The 18502-nt window shown below is 43.1% G+C and overlaps 2 long non-coding RNA genes across 4 annotated transcripts in view; one reads left to right on the top strand and one right to left on the bottom strand.

Annotated features, from left to right (window-relative positions):
* The window catches only part of LOC138497461 (uncharacterized), a 155534-nt gene that overhangs the window by 87672 nt on the left and 49360 nt on the right, over window positions 1-18502 (bottom strand). Inside the window, exon 2 of the long non-coding RNA XR_011278584.1 lies at window positions 11431-11564. This is a non-coding gene — a long non-coding RNA (uncharacterized lncRNA). The remainder of the gene's footprint in view (window positions 1-11430; window positions 11565-18502) is intronic.
* LOC138497460 (uncharacterized) overlaps window positions 1-18502 on the top strand; it is a 225614-nt gene that overhangs the window by 182784 nt on the left and 24328 nt on the right. The gene's annotated exons all lie outside the window — the stretch shown is intronic.

Raw genomic sequence — 18502 nt, 5'->3', positions numbered from 1 at the left:
GGGGATGGGGTTCTTAATTTAAATGATGTCTTGGGGTGGGAATACTTGTGCTGTAGTTATCAGGTCTCAGAAATCCTATATACATATGATTCCCTTAGAATGTCCGTGCATCTGGAACTGATCATATTCACAGTCGTCCTTACCCTAAAACGGAGCAAGAATTCTGTGCTCAGCAGCCCCTCGACCCTAACAGAGTGACTGATGTCTCAGCCATGTTATCCTCACCCACAAATATTCAACCTGTCTGACTCATTAATATATTCATTAATATTATATATGGTTAAAAGTTACAAATAATGTAATTATCGGTGAGTGCTGCGAAAAATTCAACGAGCACCGCGCCATTATATTTAGTGATTCAAGGCTACAACTGTTTCCTTTTATCACAGACATTTATGTCAAACATTAAGGTCTGTGGTCATTTTTAAGTTTCCAAAATGTTCTTTTCTTGTATGCAAAACAGGTTGTAACCCTCACTTGTGCTATTTGTCCCCTACTCCTTTCTCATAGGGCTATTACATTAGCACCACAGGAGTGTACAAGACTGTCCACCCTGGAATAAACTTCTATCAGGAAAATAAATACATGACTATTCTAGGTTGTGATAATATGTCTTGCTCAGTAAGACCAGTGTTTGTAGCATTCTTATTGTGATAACAATATTTACTGGAAGAGAGCATTAGAAATAAACATTCTAACATGTTAAAAAGAGCTACTACACAGTAGCTACAATGCCATTATAATTAAATCATTTCCTTTTTTAGTTTTTAAGAGTCTTCTGCAAAAAAACACAACTCTTGCACCCAGTATGTTTTTCCCTCTAGTCATGCAGCTGTTAGCAACGGCTGAGGTGGCTCTTCCAAACGCTCTCCATACTACCTGACTCTCACCCACAAGGAAAGAGACAGGGAGAGCGAGAACAACAGATTGGCTTGTGACATGCCAGGTAGAGCTAGTTGTGATTGATTTGTCCTTCCCATTAGATAAAATGAGTGGCAGATTGGAAAACATACTGAATTTTGCAACTTTAAGCAGACTGTCGGCAATTGTGTGGCACATTTCAAAATCACAAATTTTGTGGCTTATGCTCAGAGAGGTAACATATTTAATTGTGCACCTTATTAGCAGCCTGTCATTAATTGTGTGGCACATTTGAAGGCTTGATAAGGGCGCATTTTACAGTTTTTGCTCAGAGGGATAAGTCACTATAAGACGGGGATTCTCTGACTACAGGAAGTCACATGGCTATGTGGGTGCCCTAAGAGTCTTAAGCAGGGCCCCGAAGATATCTCAGTGCTTGTTTTGGAAGCAAGACAACTCTGGGCAGCATGGGTTTGATACCCGATGCCGTGCTTATAGGCTGGGTCAGGCATGACATGCAATATAAAAGGCCAATTTATTTTGTAGACGTTTGGCTATAGAAAGGGATTTTCTTCGAACCATCCCACCTTCATTGGTAGAAATTATGTAGTGTTCTCTGTCCTTAGCAGCTTGTCATTATGCACCTTTGCCCATATTTGCAGGGAAGCAATTAACAGCCCCACTGACTGCACCACTTTTTCGTGCCAGGTGTATAATGGGTGACCATTGCTTCCAGAATTTCTCTGAACTTGCCATATGTTTTTGAAACTTCTGTCTCTATTTTGTTTATTGATTTTATTGATTTGATTTTATTATTTGTTTTTAGTTCATTAAGAACTTCAAAAAAATCATTTCATATTAATCAAACATTTTTAAAAAATCATACATGTGTACATGCAATTACATTACATTTCCAGTTCAATTCCATACTTTCACCTCACAAATAAATACATGTGCTACTTTTAGCAAGACGTGTTAATGAATATAGTTAAAACATGCATACAAACAAATCTTTTTTTAAGACATAAGAAATACATAGAAAAATTATTAAAGCTCATGCTAAAACCACCATGCAATGCTCTAACAGATTAATCAACTTTGAGCCCAGGTATTTTTAAAGCCTTTAACCACAAGTGTACAGCCCTTTAATGGTTCACAGCTATTACATTGTTTTTAGCTTGTGACCATACTCGAAAAAGTGCTGTGTGCAGGGAGTCCGAACCCGAGTTCAGGCGATATATACCCCGTCTTTATTGCATCGAGGTTGTGCACACATTTATCAAACATACACATGTCTACTGTTCCCAGTTTCTTGCATTCGGGAAATGCATGTTTTGCAGTTTCCTGGTGGTTGGGTAACCTGCACATACAACAGTACCTCGACAACAGCGGGAGCTGGTTCGTACATTAGAGCAATTTAAGATTGTACTTTGTATTGGTAGGAAGCTTTTGCTATGTTATGTTATTTAAACTTTTACAGCGCACGATCACCAGAGGTATCTTGGCGCCAAGGGAGAGAGAAAGAGGACCACCAACTATCTGCCACGACTTGTTAAAATAAAAGAGTCTTCAGGGACCTTGTAAAGGCCAAGTGATTTGATAGGGCCTTAACCGATAACGGAAGATCGTTCCACATTCGGGCAGCGGCCACCGAGAAAGCCCGACCTCCAATGCGCTCACGGCGATAGGGGGGCACTATCAGCAGGCCTGCTGATGCCGAACGCAGCGAGCGGGAGGGACAAACCTGGCCTGAAGGTATTCAGCCCCCAATCCATGGAGCGCCCTATGCACAATACAGAGTGTCTTAACCTCAATTCTCTGTTTCACAGGGAGCCAGTGCAGAGCACGCAGCACCGGGGAGATGTGAGCTCCATATGTTGACCCAGTGACTACCTGGGTGGCCAGATTTTGTAGGCGCTGAAGCAAGCAGATCAGGCTGTGCAAGATATAGCGAGTTGCAATAATCCAACCAGCCTAGCACCAAGGCGGCCGCAACTGGTGTGGGAGAAGAGAAGCCGGCAAGAGCGGAAGAACCCTCTTCAATGTCTTAGGATGGAAGTGACCCGCTTTGCACACGGCATAGACTTGGTCAGTCATAGACAGAGAAGCTGAGAGGGTCACAGCAAGATTCTTCACCTTCCTCACTGGGACGGGATGAGGACCCAAGAAGGAGGGCCAGAAAGAGGACACCCACAGTAAAGGATCAGGGGGGCGCCTACCACCATCACTTTTAAGCCATTCCCACCCATTATCCTTCAGAGTTACCAGTGGGGTTGAATGCTTACCTTTTGGTAAATTTGGGACAGCCTTTAAACCTCCCTGGCATTTTTCACAGCACCCCAGCTATTTATTAGATACCCTTCTATACAATGCATACGCAAGATTTAACTAGGTAAATCGGTGTGTGTGTAGCAAGTAAGCAATTTCGGGAAGTGCACAATGAATGCAGGAAATTGAACCATTATTAAGGGCCAAAGGCACCACAAATTCGAAGTCACTGGAGTTTAATCATTTTAGAAAGGGAATTTTACAAAGGATGCGTTAAAATTCAGTACGATTAACCCTCCTTTTAGTTGATTCTGTGGGTCAATCTCAATCGTGGAGATCTTTGTGTCCAGATGCAGATTGTCCTGATACGTACTAAGGGTTTTATCCTCATGTATCACTGAAATGTTACATTGCGCCTAGTTCGCTCTGGATTTCGCTGTGGGAACTACAGCTACAGAAGAAAAGGAAAAGCCTCTCAGGAGGTTAAGGTTACATCTTCTGCTAGTTCTTTCCACTCAGACCATGTCCTTGTCTCTTACGAGCCAACTTGACAGCATTCATGGGCCCTTCAAAGACCTTTTCTTACATCTACTTAAATCTACTTTCTCCCCTTCTAGTCTTCCATGATTTAGGATGGGTGGTGGTATTAGTGCTCGAATTAAGTGGGTCATCTGTGTTACAGGTGTGAGGGAATTAGCAGTCATTACTTAACCCCTCTTTTTGAGCAGCGTTTTGTTAACCGCCTGTGTTTGCGCGTCTGAAACATTGCAAGCTCATCCTCTATTTCCGCCACCTCTATAGCATCTCCTGGACACTGACCGGGACCAGCGACAGCTGCATTTGTGGGCTAGTTTGAATTGGCTGATGCGCCAAATTTTGTTACTCACTCCTGAAAAAGCTCTGTTAAATTTGCAATCGTGGCACCTTGGGCCTTAACTTCCTCTAGATTGGTGTTGCATAGTTTGAATAAGATCTTGATTGCAAATTGTATCGTCCCAGGACTCACATTGGAGCCAGCATTACTTAGGTTACTATTGATGGTATCATTTAGTTGCCCAGTTGCTCCTGACCCTTACTCGTCGGAGTCCGGGGAGAGTACTGGTGTTGTAGACATTTTCTGAGAGAGAGTTCAGTGGCACAATGAAAGGGGCGGGTAAAGGTGGCAGGGCTTGCAGTAATTGCATTAGTTTCGGAAGAGTCTCAGCAACAGCTGCTACTTTTGCAACACGCAGTTGTAGGGTATCTGGCAAGAAATAGCATAAGTAGGGAGTTATTGTCAATGCTGCCAAATTCCGTGCAGGAGCGGTCCCAATTTTCCATGAGCTCCTGCCCCCCTGGGGTGTTTGTACCTCGTTTCCCTCGTTCCTACACTCGCAAGTGACTTTGGCCTCCCGATGGAAAAATGCTGTAATTTTACCTCTCCCATTGCTAAGATTTATTAAATCGGTCTCCTACCCGGTTCTCACCTCAGGTTCTATGTCCTTATGTGAGTCTTCAACATTTGTCCATGACCATGTAACTGGCATTTTGCCATAAGGTTTAGCATGCCTTAGATTTGAGTTTTTACCTTTGGTCTATACTTTACCAGAAATCAGACGTGCGTTCCTAAATTATGGTATATATGTAAATCACTGGGGGAAGTGTAGTTGAATAGATCCCACAATTGCTGGAAAACACACAATCAGACCTTAATTCACAGTGCGAATGGCACTGATTGCCCGCATTTGGCTTAACTCCTAACAGTGTCCCAATACAGAGTTTTCTGTCCTTGCTTGCAAGAGTTTCCCATGGACCACTGGACCACAGCAGACCACACTCTGCACCAACACTGCGCACCAAGTTACTATAGCAATAAAATCACAAAAGATCGCTGGATCAAAACAGCCGATTCTGCGGGGGTTGTGAGAAGTCAATTAGAACTATTCAAGAAGGACTCAAAGACTAAGTAGTATACTCGATGCTTCCTACAATAAGAATGAACAGCCACTTCACGCTTCTGCCACTTCCCGCAATCTGCTGACAGCAATCACCTTTGCAAACACCTTCTACAGTATATAAAGGCATCCTCTAATTGAATGCAGACAGTGGTTGAAAGGCTATATAAGCTATACAGGTGAAGTGTAGATTAAGAATCACTCGATAATTACCAAATCAACATGTGTCCTACCATGTATAGACATTGCTTGATTACACGGCAGTAAACAGTAAACACAGCGTTATGAACTACAGCCCGGGTAGCTCAGTTTTACTGGCATACCCCCTAGATCACTGATGGAAATGGAAGCGCCAGCTGGGTGCCATGTACGCACACTGCCTCACTCCACCTCACTCTGGCACCAGAACCGGGTTGCAGCGCTGCAGCCACGCAGCTACGCAGCCTCACGGGCTACCACACAAGGACCCCAGTCTTAGGTCTCAAGTGCTGGGACTCGGGGCTCCGAGACTGCTTCACTCACTATCCTGCAGTGATCTGCCAACTCAGAGGAAAGCACCTCTGGACGCAAGGAAAACGCGTCAAGCCAGACCTCTGACACAGTGAAAAACAAGGATAAAACAGTACAGTGGCCGCTTCCGACACTATAGACCAGGCTCTGTTTTAACTTTCTGCTTTGTTTTTGAATTTCAGTGCTTATAAGCCTAGAAGTGTTGTAGTGCGGGGAAGCTGCGCAGGTGTGTCAGAATAAAAAGAACAGAAAACCTTTTCTCGGCCCTTCCCCCCCCTTCCTACATCATCGTGTACAATAATGAGTCCCAAGCCAGGTAAGGGGGAAAATTTGGCTGCAAGCTTTATTATACAATAAGCTATGCATAAAAACCAAACCAGCAAAAACAGGAAATGGTATAAACATTTTGGGGAACATGGGATCAGGTGAGCGGGGACCCTGCTCTCTCTTAGGGGCAAACTCAAAGCTGATCCCTGCCGCTCTTCAAAACCAAGCTCACGACGTTCATTAGACCCAGCGTTGAGCTGTGTCAAACTTTATCTTTGCCACTTGCTTTCGTACTTTGGATCTTCTGCTTTCATGTACATTGCCTCTTGTCACATTTTCACCCATTCCTTATGCGTCTTAGACCTTTCCTTTGCCTCTTTTCGAGGAGTTTAGGGCTGTGTCGTGTTTCCACTTTCCATTGTTTTATGTGTCCACTTAGTCCTTTTTGATGGTTTCTATTTTCCTTTGCCCCTCTTCGGGGCGGGTGGGAGGTTTTTCTTGTGTACCTGTGCACTTGTTGTCGCTGGAGCCGTACACTATGCCACAAGGAAGGTGCTCTGAAGGCGGCCTATCCTGCCCACCCCAGATATAGGCCAAAATCGGCCTCAGGGCAAGTAGCACTTCTTGCTACTTTAAAGCGCCAGTGCCCTCCTTTGGTGCCAGGGGCTGGGACCTCCTGTTTATCAGGTGTGTGTTAGCTGCCCCATCCACCTTTTGGTAGACCCGGGCGCCCGGTAGTCTGGGTCGCCTTTGTCTTTCCCCTTCTGAGCGTCTCCCTGTGCACCTGGGTGCCAAAGGAAACAGGCCTTTTTGGTGTTGCCCATTTCATTGTGGGGGAATTGAAACCTTCCTTCCTACATGCTCACCTCCCACCTTATGCCTCTGGTCTTTGTACCTCCGGGGCCCACTCCTGGACGTGTTGTAGTTCGGAAAAGCTGTGCAGGTTTGTCAGAATAAAAAGAACAAAAAACCCTTTTCCTCCCCTCTCCTCCCTCCTACATGGTTAACGTGTACAATAATAAAGAGTCCCAAGCCACGTAAGGACGAACATTCGGCCGCAAGCTTTATTAGACAATAAGCTATGCATGACAACCAAACCAACAAAAATAGAAAATGGTATTAACAGTTTGGGGAACATGGGATCAGGTGAGCGGGGACCCTGCTCCATCATAGGGCCAACTCCAGGCTGATCCCTGCTGCCTCCCTGAGGGGGTATACAGTCCCTGAGGTCCCCCCAAAATATACCCTAAGTACACCCGCCGTCAGCCAAAGTAAAAAAAATATTGCATGTTAAAATCTCCATTCCTTCTATAGACAGATGTACCCCGCCGTTGAGGAATAATTCCTTGTTATTTAATGTATTGGCCCTTGTTTTATTAACTTGAGGCCTGTGTATGTGCGGAAGTTACCTAATGCCTTGTTTAATTTTCTTCTGCACATCTCTACCGCTTTATTAGATTCTGCACCATGCCAGTGTTGCTTGGGCAGGATTTCAGACATTGTGACCTCTGTCTGTTTCCAGCATTGTGCAATCCTCCTGAGCGATGTACACATTTCTGTCAAAAGTAACTTTCTTCCCCACTGTGTCAGATCATTTCCCCCAGGTGTATTGTCAGGAAATCAGGGGGCGGGTCTCTGACCCCCATAAGGTCGGCTAGTTTGTCATGCAGGTCCCCACAGCACATGCCGGGCTTGCCCACAAGTAAGTGACAGTCCTCTGAAAGTGCAAGCCCTCCTGTCTGTCCTCCAGCCATCTGCTTGCTCTCACCACAAAGGAGTGGCCCACAATCCAAGCTGACATAAATGGAGGTCCCCCTGTGGGATGAAATAAGGGGGGTAGGATCAGTTAGATTAAATCTTTCCTGATGTATTTTTATACACCCCGGATTTCCAACCCCCTTTACCCTTGATTACTTTCTCTTCTAGACCTCCCATCCAGGCTGATGTTGCTGCCCCAATCCTGAAAGAATGTACCCCAAATTCTGCCAGGTCCCAGCCCACTGCCCTTATTGCCTTCTTCAGTACTGTCCTTAGCTGGAACCTTCTAAGGGCTGTGCCATTTTTATGTCTGCAGAGTTGCCCCCCCGAATGTTTGCCCAGGAAAGTTCTGGTGTTGCAAATGGGGAAGTATTTCTTGTCATCAATGCAGTAAAGGTTAATAATTCTCCCTTTTCCCGTCTGGTCTGTTTTGGATCTACTTAGTTGAATGGCCATGCATTATTTTCCAATATTGATGTCTGACACAGCTAGACCCTCATCAGAAAGTGTATTTTTTGCTGCTATTTCACTAAGCCACAAAATAGTTTAATGTGAATGCCGCCCTAAATAGAGCTGTTTCATATGCATTGTTGCATACCTTGTGTAGGATGTCAATTACGTTTTTTAATTTCCCAAACATTAGGGGGCTCTAGTGTCCCTCTTTGACCCTTCTTGTTTGGCCCATCCATTTAATGCATATCATGTCAGTGCGCTGTGTGTGGGGTCCACCTGTAAGCTACAGCCGCCAAATGGGAAGATGCCCACGCCTTCTTCTTGTTCTGCCTGAAGGCCCAAACCATAAAATCATTCACATGATTTTCTCATATTTCTTTTATGTCAGTGACATTAGTTATTTCGCCAAATTCCTTGAGACATTTGCTGTACAGTTTTGCTGTTTTTTTGCGCCAACACATTTTTTGCCAGCTACCCCAAAATGGCTGGAGGCCCACCTGTTGATGTTTGATGATGTGATTTATTGCCTGCAGCACCCGTGCCTTGGGTGCGGTCATGTGCAGGATTTTGCCTTGGACCTCCTTTCCTTTTGGGAAGCTGAGCAGAAATGTGTTTCATTCCATGATTGCCCACACGTCTCTTGGTACTGCAGTCCTCAGACAGAGTGGGACTTCCTCTTTGCATTGCTAGAGTGTTTAGGATTTGGACCACAGATACGAGAGTGGATATAGCTACTATACTCTAAGCCAACTGCAGCGATCAACAAAAATGGCATGTCCTCAGAAAAGTTTGAACTGGCAAAGGGTACAAGACAGGGCAGCCCATTGTAACCTTTGCTTTCTGTATTGGTGATGGAAACCTTGGCCATGAAGATTAGATTGGACAGGGAAATACAGGGTGTCCATTATGGCAAAGCATTACAGAAGTTATGGCTCTACACAGATGACATGCTACTCAAGGAACTGTGCTCATCCCTACCGGCATTGATGAAACCAATAGAGGCCTTCACTATCTTCCCTGGATATAAAATAGACTGGTCTGATTCTGGGGCAATTCCAGTTTCTCCTTCATTCAGAAGTACATATGTCACCAGGTTCAGATTGGTTTGGTGTCCAGAAAGGATGAGATACCTTGGAATGTGGCTGACAAATGAGGTCCGTTTTATGATGGATGAAAACATTAGACATGTGACCACGAAACAGAAAATGGATTTGGCAAGATGGTCCGAGTTGAACCTGTCTCTTAAGTGCCGAGTATGCTACCTCTGCATGTGAAGAGAAAAGCATATCGGGCATATATAGCCATCTGCAAAGTGTTTTATGGGAGTAGAAGCAGCCGTGCCTGAAGCTCTGGAAACTGCAACTCCCCTGCGAGAGAGGGGTTTTAGGTGTTCCTGACTTTGCTCTGTACCATCTGGCTTTTTTGGCAGTCCATTTAATACCATTCCTTGAGGGATCACCTGATGTTCGGGTGTGGGCAGAGTTAGGTATGACCATGCTGTTGGCCTCTGAGGTGCTTTTAACACCTGGGAACATCAGGGGTAGTGTCTCCTCTCCAGCGACGGAATTCTTGAGAAATAATTGGCATACTCTAGAGGAAATGACTGGGGTGTGAGCCACACTATCCCCTAGAACATAATTTTGGCAGAATACAAGGGTGCAGATCGATGGGAAACCCATTTTCTAGCCACACTGGTTTCCGAATGGTGTGCAATGGATTGGAGACTTATTCGCTGACAATATCTGGGTGCCCTTTAACAGACGATTGATGATGAAGGAACTTTGCGATTGCACCTATTGCAAATATAGAAGATTGAGGGCGGCGATTGGAAAGGTGGCAATGGACGGGCATGCTGTTCTCAAAGAACAGTTGCTGAACTTTAAAGGAAAGGGTCATTTTGTTCCAAAATGTACAAGCTCTTAATGAACAACAGGAAATCCAATGAGCAACTACTCAGGTTGACACATAAATAACAGAAGGGTGATGGGAGAATCAGTGTAGGAATGTGGCACTGACTTCATTCAATCTGGGGGAGAGAGTGTGACGGATACAAATTCTCAACAATGTGTACTGGCCGCCAACCAAATTGTGTACAAGAGGTATGAGTGACTCGGATGCTTGTTGGGGTTGTTCTCATAGGTCGGGCTCATTTGAGCACATGATATGGAACGATGCAAAGTGAGATCATTCTGGTGCCAATTTACAGAGCCAATGAACAGGGTTTTGAGATCTGATCTTGATTTTGATTTAGTGACTGTTATCTTGGGGGAGGGTGGGCTCTTGGAGGATCTGACATACAAAATACTACAAAATGGTCTTTTTTAGGGCCTCTATCTCTGCAAAAAAGATTATAATGTGGGATTGGAAAGGTACCACCTTTCCTTCATGGTCGACTTGGGTCAAGGACCTTTGCAAAATGTCACTGCTTGAGCAAGTCATGCTGAGTAAGCAGAAAAGGGGTAATTTGAATGAGGAAATTTGGGGTAGATTTCTGCATCTGACATAAATTTGTATCATGTTTTGTTTTTCTGGCTTGTCTGTCGTCTGTAATGTAATGAAATGCTTTAATAAAAAGGTGAATACAAAAAAAACAGTGCTCTCAGAAAAAGAAACAATTGTGCATAGCAAGACGGTAGAGATTTGACTAACCCAAAGAAGAGTGAAAGCATGACCCAGATCTGCGGAAGCATGTTTCAGTTAGGCAAAAAGCTTGCATTTTAGTCAGTGAAGTTCAGAGATGTGCAGTATGTCTGCTATAGAAAAGGCATTCTGAAAACATGTTTCCACATCACGAGATATAGCTTGAAGTGTCTTTCTATATGCTTTGGCCATCCATTTTTCCAAAATGGTTCAAAATCAATTTTCCAATGAAAGAAGCGACAGAGGATGGTAAAATTTGTAATCATAAACTACAATGTAGAAGAAAATGGCAAGGTGTTTTCACATGGTCAAAAGCTATGCCTAAGCACAGGCCTGTCAAGGCAAGGCTGCTGTCAGTGCAACCAGAATTAATGTTAATGGGACATGGCTCTGGACACCGGACCCAAGGTTACCCAGCCATCTCCTCGTATTATGGTCAAAACATAGGTTTAAATGAAAAGAACAATTCCAAAAGCTAGCTAAAGCATGACGTCGTTGGCAACATATAGTTGAAGATTATATATGATATCTATAAGGATAGTTATGAAACAATCTGAGTGTTTACAGATTTACAAAAACCTCCATTATTTTCACAGCTTTTTTGAAAATCAGTGTCCCCACAAATAACTCGATGGTACTTTTTTTAGAGTATTGCTTGACAAAATGGTGTAATATAGGACCAATTTACAAGAATAATGTTAATTTCAGATGTGTGCCCGTAAATATGTATTAATCTCACCTTGATCATCTGATTCATTCCTTTCCATATCTGAAACCTCTGCACTCCATTTTATCAGCATTTAATTTCCAGGAACTTTCAGGCATTTCTACACAAATGAGCCCGTGAAACAGGGCGGAGGTCCTTCCTATTGGCTGAAAAAAAACATTGTATTTACAAACGTCAGCTCTGGTGTAAATTCATAACTAGTGCTGTTATGCCGTTTCACTTTTCATGTGTTTCTGCACACATTCATCAGCTTGTCTGGGAAGATATGCATTGGTTTTGGGCAAAGTAGATGTGTGGAGCTGATACAAGCCTATGAAGTAACAGGCCCATTTTACTGCTGTAATGGACTTGACTGATTAAACAAATGTGACACAAGGGTCCTCCTAATTTGGAATAATACACCACCTGTAATTTATGTAGTTATGGTAAATTCCAGTTTAAAAATAATTTTAAATGCAAGACTGCTTAAACTATCGACAGGAAAATCTAAACAACAAAACTATAAAAATGTCTGCCATTTATCTTGACAAAATTTAACATATTTATTTTTATTTTGTATTAATGTGCTTTAGTACATTTCGAACTTTACACATATAAAACATTACAAAATACAAGTGAACTAAAACAATTAGTCATAAAAACGATAAATCCCTAAAAGAAATTGAAGGTTATCTATAACAACTTCTAAAAACAATCAATTAAGTAACATTCTGAATAAAATTAATATCCTTTGCAGTTTTCGTCACAAAACCAGTATATTGTCACCTAGAGCACTAATACATTTAATTTACTTTGAATAGGTATTAAACGTTATAATTCATATACTATGTTATCAGATCCTTAGCCTGTTGCCATATTAGATAAAGTGCAAGGTGCAACGTTTCGTTCTCACTATTTATACAAAACTGCCACAACTCATTGTTTTTTATGATGCAGTCATGTCTGACAAAACCTCCTACAGCACACATATACAACGATTCCTTTTCCCTGCATTCAGTCAGTACATGTCTGGCAGTTTCCCTATTTGTGGGAATTTTACAAATAAGACACAACTTCTGTCTTGTCCCAGTATACCCAGCTCTGGTCCAAGTACCGTTAAAACTGGTAACCTATTTGTACGTAATAGCAAAACAATCTATGCAGTGACAATGCCAAACATAACATTAAATAGCCCTGAGGCATCTTAAATATGTGTCCGACTCCTGCTAACTCGCTATAACACTTCAGTTTGGCTATGTGTGTATAATTAACCAACCAACCAGTGCCATCTTTCCAGTTTGTTCACACATTCTTTCTTTGGTGTGTGATATTCACCTTCCCAATACGGTCTCCAATCAATTAATTCAAACATGGTTTTTACCAATTCCGTGAAGGTATCAGCATCCTTAACATTGGAGGACTTCTCATGCAAGTATAGCAAAGGACATTTGGCCTTGGTTCTAGACTTTATAAACATAAGACACCTCCTCTTCAACACCAAAGCCGGGAGAGATATCAGAACCAACTCCTGTCTAAATTATTCTATTGAGACGGAAGGAGCCATTCCCAAAATCATCCATCAAAAAGTGCCTTCAATCACCTTTAACCAATTGAGATCCTTCATAGATAAGGCCTCAATACCATAGAGCATCACTGCACAAAAGCATTGCTTATAGAGCATTAAAACTCCAGCAAGGCTAAAGTCTGATGTCTCAGCAGAAAATGTGGCTATGTGGGATGTCAGAGTAACAGCCTTCCTGCATTTAACTGCAATAATCTCTTCATAGCCATCCTTTGAAGTCAACGGAATCGCCGGGTATTTGTAACAATTGACATACTTCATGCAATTCCCAAGAATGATGAGTGTAGGTTTATAAACTTTACTGTATGAGAGCTGCATCATTTTGGTTTTTTCGAAGTAAAGAACCACTCCATTTTGGCTGGTGTACTTATATAATTCGGACACAGTTCTCTAAATGCCTGAGAAGGTGTGATCAACAATCACCAGATCATCTGCATATGATAAGCAAACAATGGCTGAACTGTTGATTGTTGGGGGACAGTTATCGATCTTACTTAGCGTCTCTGACCTCCTTGTTGAAATGATGTTGCAGAGACGTTTTAGTTGATATTACATAGGTACCCTTTTGTATTGCTATCCCAGCCACTGATTCTTTTAACCAGTCCTCCATCCCACCCACCGCCAGACTTTCAAACTTTCCCATATAGCGTTTCTGATGAAATTACACACTAATTCCAAGCCCCTGTGTGTCCAAATATTCCTGTTTCCACTATGGTTCATGCCAAGATCTCCAATTGACGCCTGCTCACAGATCTCACCCAAGCAGTCGATGTTAAGGGTGAGGATTGAATGGTCATTAAAGTTACTTTTGTCAACCTTCACACCTTGCACAAGAGGTATAAAGCTTTGGTTAACAAATATGTAATCAAGGTGAGCACCTTTTTTCCACTGGAACATGTGTACTGGCCAGGGCAGTCCCCATTAACGTGGCCATTCATCATGAAGAATCCCCAATCATTCAGGAATTCATACCATAATTTCCTTTGGCCGTTTGCCGTACCCTGCTTCATCATGCCTTCACAGTTCATGTAAACAGTCGCCAAACACTCTTTCAATCTAACGGAATGAGCATTCATATCCCCACCTATTGCAATCAATTCATTGCCTTTTGCTTTGATTACCCTAGGGATTCAATCTGCAACAGTGTCAGATATAGGTTCCTTAACACCACCCCCTAGAGGGTCATATATGTTAAGTACATTTACATGTTTATTACTACTAGGAAAGCTGACATATTCAGCCAATACATTTGGATCATCAGCTAATGTCTCTATGACCATTGCTTTTATACAATTCTTCACCCCTATGACCAAACCAGTGTAGGGGCAGCGATTTGCCCCTTTTTGATAAAGTGCCAAGCGAGCCAGATTTGTGAAGCAAATGTGCGAAACCACGCATGTTCCAAGAGGCAGACAAACAATTTCAAACTTGAACTGTACCATTGACTGTTAGAGCTTACAATGACCATGTTAGGATCCCTTTGATATCACCATGTGTAGCATCGCTAGGACCCTTTGAGCCAGTTGCTCCAGCAAACGATATTATACGTGCCATCAGGTTGTGAATTTTAAAGTTACCATCCAAAATATTTGTTCCTTCTTCTGCATCGAGAACATATCCCAATTACAAGAATTTCCGCACGGATCATAGAGGCCTTTTCAGCCATTGAAGAATTCATGCGTGAAAGATTCAGATTGAGAAAGTCTAATGGTTCGACAAACTCAAAATCTGTTTGTTAGAAAAGATTCCTATCTACTGCAACTTTCCTTCTATTTCTATGGACCCCAAACATTTTGCTTTTATTTTTGTTTCTGACCTGCTTTTTACAGTGCAGTGAAGCATTAAGTTTCACTACACTGACTTTTTGCTCTTCTGTCATGGGGAAACTGACATGTCCTTCAGGCTGTCAGTACTGGGAAACATTATTTCCTTTAGTCTAGTTACTTTGTTACTACTTTTAATAACTTGTTATCACTTGGGATAACTTTTACCATTGTACAGCATTTTACAATGCAATACAATAGGGTTCACCCTTTGTTTTGCTCTAAACTAATACTCAGAGGATTTTTTGTTACTCTAGGTGTGCTAAATGGGTAAGCTGGTGGCAGCAGTGAAATTTGACCATTTTTTGGTGCATTTTGTTTTAGCCTTACTGCGTTTACCGCGTTTATCTGCTAACTGTGGCTAGTGGTCAAACATGGCGATGCCACAAGGTTTCTCGCTTGTCCTTTGGCCATCTTGTCTTTTAGCCTTCATCCTGACATGTGAAATCAGGAAAATCCTTATGTGAATTTCCAGTGCCCGGAAGAGCAGAGGCTTTTGACAGGCTATTGGAGGGCTATGTGTACTTGCTGCCAAGAAGTGGTCTGGAACTGTCTGGTCCCAATCCACTAACTGGTGCCAGTGTGTCTCAGTGGTATGCATGAGTTTTTCCGCCAGTGGTCCTGATTGGACCTCTGCTGGGGTGTGTGGGCCAGATATGTCATTGGCTAGTGGGAGTTTCAGATGTTACCTGACATTCAGGATAAGAAGAGAACCCCTGCACCCAGTCTGGAGAGATCCTGGAAGAAACGGAAGGAACCAAGACTCCTATCCAGCTGCAAGACCCGTGAGGAAACTGGAGACCTGTTGGAAGAAGGCCTGGCAACCAACTTTTGCTGCTGTCCTGGAAGAGACCTGTCTTGGAGGTGATCTTCAGCAGTTCTTCGAAGCAGCTGCAACCCCCGGAGTGGAGGGTACATCCATTCTCGACGTCAGCTCGGAGTCCTACAAAGAAGAGCCTTCGGAAGTGCCCCTGGACCTCAGCCCGTTGGCTGACCAGCTCTGAGTTTGGGCTACCGTGCTGCAGACATCGTTGTTCCCAGTTGAGGCCTGGAACCTGTGTGATCTTCAGCCTGTGCAATAAGCCTTACCTCTGCAATATTTTGTGGTCCTATCATCAAAGGGGATCAAGATAGGAGGGAATGTATGACTCCGGCAAGTGAATCCCATTGCGTCGCGGTGCATCGGTGGCTGTTGTCCGAAACTGCTTACCTGTGTCCATTCCTGTCCTGAGAGGGGCCCTGCATTGAATTCCGCTGCATTCTCCAACTGGAAGATATTGTACCAGCATTAGACACTGACTGGAGAGCTGCTCGAACCTGCAGCTCCTTGTGGTCAAGGGCTGAGGCTGATGGTGGAAAAACCAACCTTGTACTATCCTCAAAAGACCTGCCAAGTCCTGTGAAGAATAGGAGCATGGGGGGGGGGGGTGAGTTGTAGCGATACTTATCTGCTCCCCTAATTCCCTTTTGAAAGTTTTGCTAATTATTAGCATTGCTTGTTCACACAAGCACTCTGAAAGTTGGGAACTCGTTTGTTAGTCAGATTAATTTGTCTCCTAACCCGTGGAACTGTTCACTGGACCACAGAGACCCAACCTTCATCTTTTCCAGCTTCACAAAACTGTATGGAACCTTGCTGAAGGTTTGAGCACAATGCCCCATGCATCTTAGAGATGGACTTCTGAATTTAGTATTGAGCCTCTGTGGACATGCAGTGCTTATACTAATCTGTACCCTCCTTTACAGGAGTTAGATATGTATTTTGCCCAATTCTAGTAATTGTGTATATGTATCATATTTTTAGTGCTGTGTGAATATATTACCTGTTCAAAGTCATTTTTCACTGTGTTTTTTGGCCATCAGTAAAGAAGTATTTGTATACCTGTTTGTCTAAGTGTGTTCCTTGACTGCTTCACTCAGTGTGCTCATTGTGGATCCCTTACAAGCTCACCACCTCTTGAGATTTAGCCTAGACCACTTGCCCTGCTGCCTTGAACTGGTTTGGCTACAGCTCGCAGAGTTTTCCCTGTCACAATGCTATGTTGGCCTTCTATACATCTGTCCACCAGGTCGGAGTATAGAAAATCAGTCTTAACACCGCTGATTCGGGAACACACAATGGCGGGATAACACGTAGCAAATTCAGTAAATCAGAATTATTTCGTCATTTTCTAACATCACTCTGGAATAGCCACTCTATAGTGAAGACAGATAAACTAGGCATGGCCTAAGTGGATTTTAAACCTTCAATCGGTCACGATCTTTGATCCCGATGTCATGTGTGCCATTGGTTTTGCATTTTCCTGAACTGTATCAGGCAATCCTTTGCCGTCCTGAGCTATTCCACTACTATCGAGCTCTGTGTCAGAAGGCTCATTGGAATTCAGCCGATTGCGCCCAGTTGCTGCAGTGTTATTTTTAACTAACCAAGCTTGTCAGAACACCAGGGGATTGCAGACCTACTCTCTTTTTATGATTAGCCCTTTCCTGGCCCTTTTAGAGGGCTTAGAAGTGCATCACTCACAGACAGGTTGGTCCTCATTCCCGTTTTTGTGCTCAGTTAGTTGTTTTTTTTGTCACAACGATCCTTCTGTCTCTTCATTTGCCTTAATTTGCCTCCTCCGCTTCTGAGACAGATATATCCCTGATGATCTAAGTGAGTCCTCACCACTGCCAGCTTTGTTCATGAAAATAAAATAAGGAAATCCTGGTTTGCAACAAAGTTCCAACACAGATCTTTGCAACTTCAATTTCTCAACAGAAAGTTCCAATACTCCAATGATTCAGCAAAGAAATAGAAGGCTCTTCCTCTTCCTTGTATTATTCATCTTCCTTAGATAAAGGACAACTTTGCAGTTCATCAATAGCAACAATAATTGTCTTGGTCAAGTTGATTTGCCACAACTGATAAGTACTAAAGAAATACAACTTCTTGGTAACCGCTTTGTACAACCCTTTCTTCAGCAATACAAATACAGAAAATGTCTCTTTCAGGACTACTTTGTAGCACTTCTTTGACTTCCACCTGGTTTAATCCCATTCCAGGCCTACTACCTCAGTTCACAACTGGTCTAATCCCATGCCAGACGTACTCCTCCAAAGGTTTGCCATTCTGGTAAACTCTCCTGCCCGAACAGCTTTTCCCAACAACCAGTTCTCTTGTGGTTAAGATCAACTGACAAGAGGTTCACAACAGCTTCACAGTATTCAACAATTTGCAGCTTCAAAATGTTTAACAGCTCTTTAGGGAAAACAGGATTCACGTTGGTGCTCTTTAATACTTTTATAATGCTCCTCCCCTTCTGAATATCTTTTCCCAGAAGGGAAGCCTTTTTGTCACTCTTCTTTCCCCACTGCACAGGTAACCAAATACTGTTAGTTTTCAAAACCTCTAAAATGTGAAACCTTTTCCTCCAGTGACACCAGGAGTGGATCATCTGTGCCCCTGCTGCAGCACTCTGCTTGCAAGAGGTGGCCAAGGCCAGAAAACAATATTTTCCCATGGAGTACTTGCTCCTTTCTTAGATGGCTGCCCTGCTCCTGCCTGTAACACCATGACTCAAGTGAGCCAGCCCGTGACGACACCCTACTATCAACTGAAGTTTCTATGGCAGCCTTCTTGCCACCTGATTGGCAGGACCCAGAAAAGAAATGATGGTGTAAATAAAGCTGGCAGGCGTGCTGGTGTCCCCCATCAAAG

Source organism: Ambystoma mexicanum, chromosome 5q (genome assembly GCF_040938575.1).
Source record: "Ambystoma mexicanum isolate Mex_15411 chromosome 5q, UKY_AmexF1_1, whole genome shotgun sequence".
In the NCBI taxonomy this organism is placed as follows: Eukaryota; Metazoa; Chordata; class Amphibia; order Caudata; family Ambystomatidae; genus Ambystoma; species Ambystoma mexicanum.
The sequence above is the reverse complement of the archived record's forward strand: the minus strand, read 5'-3'. Positions and strand labels throughout refer to the sequence as shown.